We start from the raw sequence: 8,993 nt of genomic DNA on the forward strand, positions 1-8,993 counted from the left end.
TGTCCCAGAACTTTTTTGAGCTAGTGTTGCAGGAAGGAAATTTCTGCTTGAAAAAGCTAGGTTTGCCTGAGGCTGATGCCGTGTAGGTGTTCGTACAAATGCATATACACACACTCTCATTCAAATAAACACATAAAAGAAAATACATGCATGTAACAGTGCCAGACATGCACACAAACATATAAAGTAGGCATTGCTGTTATGATTTCAGTTGTCCTTGATGTCCTTTGTTTTTTTTGTATTGTTGTTTCCTGTTTTCTTCTGTCTTTTCCTCTTTAGTTCATTAGTTCATTCTCTTGGTTGTGGAGTCGCACTGGAGGCAGCGTCTAGCTCCAGTTGTCGGATCCTCACCTCCTTGTCAGCTTCTATTTTCTTAATTTCAAGTTCAAAATTCATCTGTCTCTCTTTATCTTTTTGCTCCATTTCTAACCGAGCCAGCCTCACCTTCAGCCTAGCAGTCCCATCTGAACGACCCGAAGCAGAAGATAAAGGATCAAATTGGGGCAATGTAAAAGGCGTACGAGGAACCCCTTCCTCCGCCCTGTCCTCCGACTTGGCATCAGATGGTCTACCCGTCTCCTCTCCTTGCAATGAGAGAATCTGTTCTCTCACTAAACCCTCCCTGACTAGCACCAAAAGCTCAGCCTTTAGGGCTTTCTCAGGGACAACAAATCCATAATGGTCAGCTATAGCTATAAGGTCTACTTTACGAAACCTCACCAAACAATCAATAGAGGGCGCTTCAAAAAACTTGGAGATGGCTGAGGCAGCCATCTTATACAATGCAGTCTCCTGAACACACTAACTAAACAAGTCATCCAAACTCACAACCTACCATCACACCTCAATCACTAACCACAGAGAGCTCAGAGCAGCAGGGTCCGGTGGGTTTAATGGAAAAATCCCGGATGAGCCCCCATTTTGTTACGCACGCCTCTATGAAGAGGGAACGCAACACCCTGCTACAACTAAACTCTCCGTGAAGTGAAAAAGGTATGGACTGTAGGTGCAAGAAAGAATGACAACAGGCAGAATGTGGTACCGTTTACCAGGACTTTATTCCTTCACACGGTAATATGGGGAAAAGGGCCTGGACGGAACCAAATCAAAGGAAGTAAATCTCAAAGCCCCCCTCTCCTATCTTACCTGCCTACCCATTACTTACCTAATTTAGCACCACCTGGTGCCCTAACCAAAATACAAGGGGGTGGTCCGCCCAGGTCTTACCTAGTGTGCCTAGACAGCGAATATGCTACGGGTATATGTATGCCCGCGGGCCTCTTGCCTAAGCACTCCCTAGGTGCCTTCCCCTTCCCCCCTGGGAACAAATGAAACAGAATATTAAACAATTACACAAACAAACTAAGAAACAAAGGACATCAAATAAGCTCTATCTGAGCAACAAACTCACAAAACATACCAACTCTCAGCCCTGCAAAATCTCTCGAGCAAAATCTCTCGAGCAAAATCTCTCGAGCAAAATCTCTGCAATGACCTCCCAGCAAATCTCTCTCTCCTGAACAGAACACTGGCGTTTATATAGCTTCAGAATGAATGGGTAATTGGAGACAGCTGCGTCTTGACGAGGGGGTGGGGTCAGCTCTCCAATTAGCCATGGAGTCGACCAATCAGCTGCTTGAGGGATTTCAGGAAGCCATTTCCTAAAATAAACACATGCAAATACACAAACTACAACACATAAACTGGGGAACGTAACAGTTGGTGAATTGGGGGGATTCTTAAGGGTGGGGAATGGAATTAATAGAATATTTTTTCCAGGGGGGGGCTGGAATGGGGATCTTGGAGGGTTCGGGTTTCACAAGATTGTGATCATGAAAAAGGAAACTATGACATATATTTTATTATTTTATATCACTATCATGCACACACACCCTCACACATAAGGATGGCTCTGTTGCGGAAAGCCTGATACATGTTTGAAAGTGTCTTGACGCTGTATTGTTTGTCCTTCATGTTCTATTACTTTAATGTTACCTCTTCCTTATGTTTTTTGTAATAAATAATAAAAATAAAAAATAATAATGAAAAAAAATTCCGACGAGACAATCGGTCTGATCACCGACGATGATGAGACATCCTACATGCAGGAGGTCAGAGACCTGGCAGTGTGGTGGCAGGACAACAATCTCTCGCTCAGCATCAGCAAGACAAAGCAGCAAATCATGGACTAGAGGAAATGGAGGGCCTAGCATGTCCACATCCACAGGGCTGTAGTGGAGCAGGTCGAGAGCTTCAAGTTCCTGGGTGTCCACATCACTAAGGAATTATCATGGTCCACACACACCAACACAGTCGTGAAGAGGGCACGACAATGCCTCTTCCCCCTCGGGAGACTGAAAAGATTTGTCATGTGCCCCCAGATACTCAAAAAGGTCTACAGCTACACCATTGAGAGCATCATGACTGGCTGCATCACCACTTGGTATGGTAACTGTTTGGCATCTGACTGCAAGGCGCTACAGAGGGTAATGCGTACGGCCCAATACATTACTGTGGCTGAGCTCCCACGTTTGAAATCAAGGGCTGATTGTTCACCAGCTGTGTAAGGCCCATAAAGCTGCCAGAATGGCAGCACACAGGGAAGAGTAGGGAAGAAAGGACTCCCGTATAGTTGGGGACGGTTACAGAGGTTTAACTGGAGTGAGTGCAGTTTTGATCCCGACAGGATACAGCAAGACCTGGAGCCCAGAAGATGGTATCCCGGAGAGGGTTTCATGGGGGAGACCTATCCTTTTCTTTTTGAATTATTACTTAAACAAACACCCTTGAAACCGAGCTAATCCTACGCTGTCCGTGTCTGGTCTGTGTAAACGTCTTGACCAAACTGTTACGTCTCTATTTTGGTTTGGTCAGCCGTGAGTTGGGGTGGCATTCTATGTTTTTCATTTCTATGTTTTGTTCTGTGTGTTGTATTTCTATGTGTTTGGCCTGGTATGGTTCCCAATCAGAGGCAGCTGTCAATCGTTGTCTCTGTTTGAGAACCATACTTAGGTAGCCTGTTCCCACCTGTGTTTGTGGGTAGTTGTTTTCTGTTTTTGTGTTCTGTACCAGACAGGACTGTTTCGGTTTCGTTCATTCTCTTTTCTTGTTTTTTTTTTAGTCAGTGTTCAATTCATAAATAAAGATGAACCCCCGACAGCCGTTACACAAACCCCCTGGTCTGCCCCAATATCTAATATTAGGAACACCTTCCTAATTGAGTTTCACCCCCCTTTTGTCCTCTTAGAACAGCCTCAATTTGTTGGAGCACGGACTCTACATGGTGTCAAAAGCGTACTACAAGGATGCTAGCCCATGTTGACTCCAATACTTCCCACAGTTGAGTCAAGTTGGCTGGATGTCCTTTAGGTGGTGGACCATTTTTGATCTACGCTGTTGCAGTTCTTGACACAAACCGGTGTGCCTGGAACCTAATACCATATCCCGTTTTGTCTTGTCCATTCACCCTCTGAAAGGCACACACACACAATCTATGTCTGAATTGTCTCAAAGCCTAAAAATCCTTCTTTAACCTGTATCTTCCCCTTCATCTACTCTGATTGAAGTGGATTTATGGGATCATAGCTTTCACCTGGCAGTCTATGTCATGGAAAGAGCAGGTGTTCTTAATGTTTTGTATACTCAGTGTACTGTATATGTACATATCTACCTCGATACTGGTACCCCGTTTATATATCATTACTTATTGTGTATTTTTTCTTTCTTTTGTCTCTACATTGTTGGGTGTACAAAGTATGTGACAAATCCAATTTTATTTGAACTAGAATAACAATTATTTCAATGGTCTATTTGCCCAAATCTAAGGATTTGGCTAACACACTGACAAACAGCTCTGGGTTGGGTTCTGTCTTCAAGTCTCCATTGGGTGATGAAGCCCCTTTCATCTATGTAATGTATTACAGGTAATGGACAGGTACAGTCAAGTGGCAGGAGGAGTGGAGTGCATGACACTCCATCCTTGTTATGACAGTTTGCCTCACGGGTCCAGCAGGCAATAATTACAGGCAGATGTGAGATGCAGGAGGATGGCACTACAGGTTAGTATGAGAATGCAATTGCTGAATTGATGCTCTGTTAATATTCTAAACAATGTGTTTTGATAACTTTCATGTTCAACAGTTACATGTAATATAGATTAAACCATCCTTCACATAATACTGCAGAAGCAGTGTTCTGCTAATATAACAATGTGCAAATATTACACTTGTCTGTCATCTTTTATTGTTATTCACAGGCGGTACATAAACTGTACCTGTCTGCATTTTGTCTTGTGGTGCTGGGGCTACATTACAAACATTTCAGCCTTCCTGTATGATGTACGGGACACCATATAGCATAAGACAGGAGTTCCCTGATATGTTTGAAGAATACACAGGTCCCCCCCACCCCCCATTAGATTAAATAATAACAATTGATGATTTCAAAAAAGTAATAAATGTGTCTTGTATCATGTTATTGCTGAGTGCAAGGTCTCTCTCCATTCAGAGACACCAGCATCAAGGCCGTCTGTCAGTCTGGACTCCATCACATCATCTTTCAAGTATCCCAAGTGCTGGCTCCATACAGGTATCTGTGACCACATACAGTACACACATAGTCACTGGCCGTGTCCGAAATCTGACTTGCCTACTACTTAAACTGCATACTGTGTACTAATCGTACTAGGTACTATTTGTCACATACTGTTCAGTAAAACGTATACAGTATGCCATGACTGAAACATACTACTTTTGGTGTGTTCAAGACTTTGGAATTTGGAAACAAAACAAGCTCAGACTAGGAAAAAATCTAGATTTTGGTGATCTTCAGGTCAGAGAAGTCAGAGCTCGAGTTTCTGACTTGTTTTACAGAGTTGGATGACAGTTCAAAACTATTTTTCCCAGTCAGAGAGTGTTTTTCCCCCTAGCTCCTTGTTGTCTTGAACACACCATCAGTTATGGCTTCATATGATGACCCTGAAAGGATCGTCTGTCGCCCCACCCAGTGACCTTTCGTATTGTTGTTTTGAGCTAACATTAGCTGTTGTACGTAGCTAGCCTTTGGAACAACATATTTACACTGCATATTTGGAGTAAACTTGACTGTACCGTAGGCCTGAAACTTGACAGGAAAGGGAGCTGCAGTAAAGCAGTGGTCACCACTGCAGAGTCATAATCACTTTTGCAGTCAAAAAGCATGCCGAGATCTACCGCTGAGAATATGACTTAAAAAATTGAACATTAACCAAATAAAAATAAGAATTATGTTTCGGCAGCAGGGCTAATACATTATCACAGCATATTGGCTATATTCCTGGCCTGCCAATATCTTCTCAGACCATATTATATTTCAAAGCCCAAGCTTTGATTACAAAATAGATCAGTTGGTGTAGCACTTGTGAGGCACAGCTGAACATAAATTAAATAATTTGCTAATAATTTGCTTTTGATTTACCTGCATCTGATGGTCATGGTGCTTTCAAGACAACTGGGAACTCGGAAAAAAACGAGAAGTGTGTTTTGTAAGAGAGTTGAATAAAAACAGTGTTGACAATGCTGAATAAAAAGTTTTACATTAACTCACTCTTAAGTTAACAGCAGCTATTTTCTGTGTTCTTTGACAGTCTCTCTGTGGTTATGGTTTTAAAAGTTATTAAATCTTACGTATGCTATATTATCAATCGTGGAAGCGCAGTAGGCACACTCGATTTAGCCATAGATCTACCGGATTGCCGGGTAGGCATAGTTTGTCTTTTCCAACTAATGAAATGGTTCAGAATGGGAACACTTTGCTTACCAGGTGCACAGGGCTTCTGAATCAAGTGCACCTACCGCCAACAGCGCAACGCAAAGAAAATAAAAGGAGTGCAAGCTTTAATTACAATATTTATCATTTGCTTTTCTACAGAAATGTTTGGTGATTTACTAGGTTGGTGATCACTGCAGCATAGGAATGCAGTGCTGAGGCAGAGGGCTCATAATGATAACACTGGCTACCACTCTGAACTGTGTGTGGTGAGCTTTCTGGCACCCAGAGATGCTGAGGCTTCACCCAAGTGGGTGCCATACATTGTGAAGGAGAAGTCTAATGGCTGCACAACTCAGGCTGGTTCCCTGAGTAGCCCTCTACAAGATTGTCTCCAGACTCCATCTTCATCAACCATCTCCCTGACCACCTTCCTCTGATCAAGCCATTAACTGTCCCTCTCCATCTTTGGGGGATGCATGCACTCAGACGTGCCCTCTATTGGTTGACCTAGCCAACTGTAGCTAGGCTACTCATGATGTGTTGCTTGTTTGTTTGTTTTGTGCTTTTAATGTGCTTTGAGATTATGAAAAGCATTATTGAAATGTAATCAATTATTATACGAAATACAATTTATTTAGTTTAGTAGAGCAACAAACTCTGACGAAGTCCAAGAGTCACCTACTTCTTCCTCCACATCTGGACCCTTCTGGGATGGAGAGGAGAAGATGACAGGCGGGGTGATGGAGTTGCAGCTCCTGCCGTACCTAATCCATCACCACATACCACTTCCAGTATGCGGCTGTTTCCTCCCCTCCCTCTGTGCTGACTCCAGTGGGGGGAGCTTTCAACTCCTGAAAATATGGAAAAGAATAGCCTTCATTATCATACATACTACATGCAAAGGCTTTAAAAGGTATTATGCCAATTGCAGTATATTTATCTGGAATACTTGCACTTTTCTAAAATGTATATCTTCACACTTACAAAAAAGTGCCAGTGAAGCATAGGAAATAGATAGGAAAATATTGCTGGTCTCAGAAAAAGGGAAACTTTATTGGCCAAGTACAGCACAGCAATAAATGTCAAGATAACATACAGTAACATAGCGTGTATTTTTGCATATAGTTCTCCCACCCAGGTGACAACTGCCTATCCAGCTCACACTCCTTCACGTAGATCCTGAAAAGACATAAGATGAAGTACAACATTAACCAAAACATGAGCAAAGTAGAGTTGTGTGAACATTTTGTAGATAGCTAGACTGCCATATACTTTATAAAATTGGATTGCGAAGGTGAAACAGTATCAAGTGTAGCTTACCATTACTCTCACAACAGGGTATGTGCAATGAAACTAGCTAGACCCATTCAGGCTGTAACCATTCAGGTAGAAACTAACATTGCATAGCTTGAACATTTAAGAACAACAAGAACAACAAAAAAGAACAATAAGAAAAAAAGAGAAGTGTTGGGACCAGCACAGCTGTGGAAAATAGGAATATAGCTATGCTACCACATTACTAATGTTATCTATAGGTAGTGGCAGTGCAGTGGTAAGAGAGCCAACAATGGCCACATGACTTACTAAAAAAATTTTTTTTGCGGCATTTCTCCTGCCGTGTTTGCTAGTGAATCAAATGCCTGGCATTGTCGTCAGACCCTTTAACAGTTACAACAAGTAGCTAGCTAGCTAATGAGGCTACTGTTAAATATGAAGTTGTTGCTTAACCGCGAACAAGTAACCCTGTAGCTAACGTTACTGTTCGAACAGTTGTAACTTCTAGTCTCACTAAAACACGTAGTTAGCTAAAGGCATGGCAGGCTGTAGATCTGCTTTCAAAGATGTTACGTTAATGATGAAATAGTCTTGATCATTTTAAGGACAACACAAACTAGTTACATTTCAACATCAAAGCAAAAGTTTTGCTATTTGCCATCTTCCAAGTTGTTTTGTTGTTAATTAACTGGAAGTGATTTAGCACTCAAAACTTACAGTCCCCTCTTCTAATGCATTGCGGCTGTGAAATTCACGAAAAATTAGAAAATTCTCCAAGATGAAAATAATTAATGAGTATAACATCATGGCATTTAAAGCATACAAGATTTTTTTAAATGCACATACTATAATGCTTTTGCATACTGAGAATGTGTCATGCACAATTGCGTTGTTTCCCGCTATTCGTTGATTTCGGTATCACATCACCTATATATAAATGATCAGCTGTTGTCAAAGCCTAAATTGGTATGACGTCTGGGCATTTAAAGTATACTCGATTTTAGAAATGTCAATAAATGCAATTAAACATAATTTTTTGCATACTCAAACGGCCTGCTATTTAGGACGCAAGTATAGGTATTCCACAATTCTATTACCATTGGCAGTTAGCATAGGTTATGTCTGACACACAAACAGATACTATGTTTAAGTTTGAACAGGTCAGACTAAACCTACCTAATTCTGTTCTCCCCATCGATGACTGTTGGGGAACAGACGTGTGAGGCTAGAGGTGAGGCCTGTTTTGCCTCATGTCCTTTATGGACATAGCAGTGTAGATCAGCTCCTGGTCCCTCATAAAAGATACAAATTGGTTGGACACACACACACACACTCACAGATACCATTATCCATGGTGGTTATGATTAGCATGGTGGAACCAACCTGATCGCTGCATTTACCTTTCTATTTCAATTAAGATATCATAAAATGTGAATTGAAATAGAATGGTGAACACAGCACTGGTTCCACCTGGCTATGTTATGCCCTGGGCATTATATGCATCTAAGAAGTACAAAATAAGCAACAAATAATGTCAGTTTGCAGAAATTATGTTTTACATTGGGGTTATCAAATATATAAAGTAATGAAGTGGGTTACCTTCTGTATTTGTACAAATGATGAGCCTGTAAAAGCTGTGGACGCTGACAGCTTGCTGGCCAGATACTTGCCAACATGTGGCTGAGGGTTGCATTCACAGGACTGCTCATAGCGAGGGCATGTCTGCATAATGCTGATAAGCGTCCCTTTGCTGGTCTTCTCTATGCTGCATGTTAGGCTGCAAACTGGACATCTCTTGAACAACTGCAGCAGGCAATCTCATGAGGTGGTGTTGACTGGCAGGCCTGTGACAGGGTGATATAATAGACAGCAAAGTGGTAAATTGCATTTTCTTTTGCACTTCAAAGCCAAAATTACTCTACTAGTTGTTTCTGCTGGCCTAGGGAATTAGCCTACTAGTTTATCAAGCC

General features: G+C 41.8%; 1 long non-coding RNA gene across 1 annotated transcript; it reads right to left on the minus strand.

The window, feature by feature from the left end:
* Positions 1-6,432: 6,432 nt before the first annotated feature.
* Positions 6,433-8,691, minus strand: LOC135525129 (uncharacterized). Its single transcript, XR_010453077.1, has 4 exons — positions 8,623-8,691; positions 8,200-8,308; positions 6,845-6,927; positions 6,433-6,599 (listed from the first exon to the last, which is right to left on the minus strand). It is a non-coding gene; the product is annotated as an uncharacterized LOC135525129 (long non-coding RNA).
* Between the last annotated feature and the right edge of the window lie 302 nt (positions 8,692-8,993).

The sequence above is a fragment of the Oncorhynchus masou genome, chromosome 31 (assembly GCF_036934945.1).
Source record: "Oncorhynchus masou masou isolate Uvic2021 chromosome 31, UVic_Omas_1.1, whole genome shotgun sequence".
Taxonomy (NCBI): domain Eukaryota; kingdom Metazoa; phylum Chordata; class Actinopteri; order Salmoniformes; family Salmonidae; genus Oncorhynchus; species Oncorhynchus masou.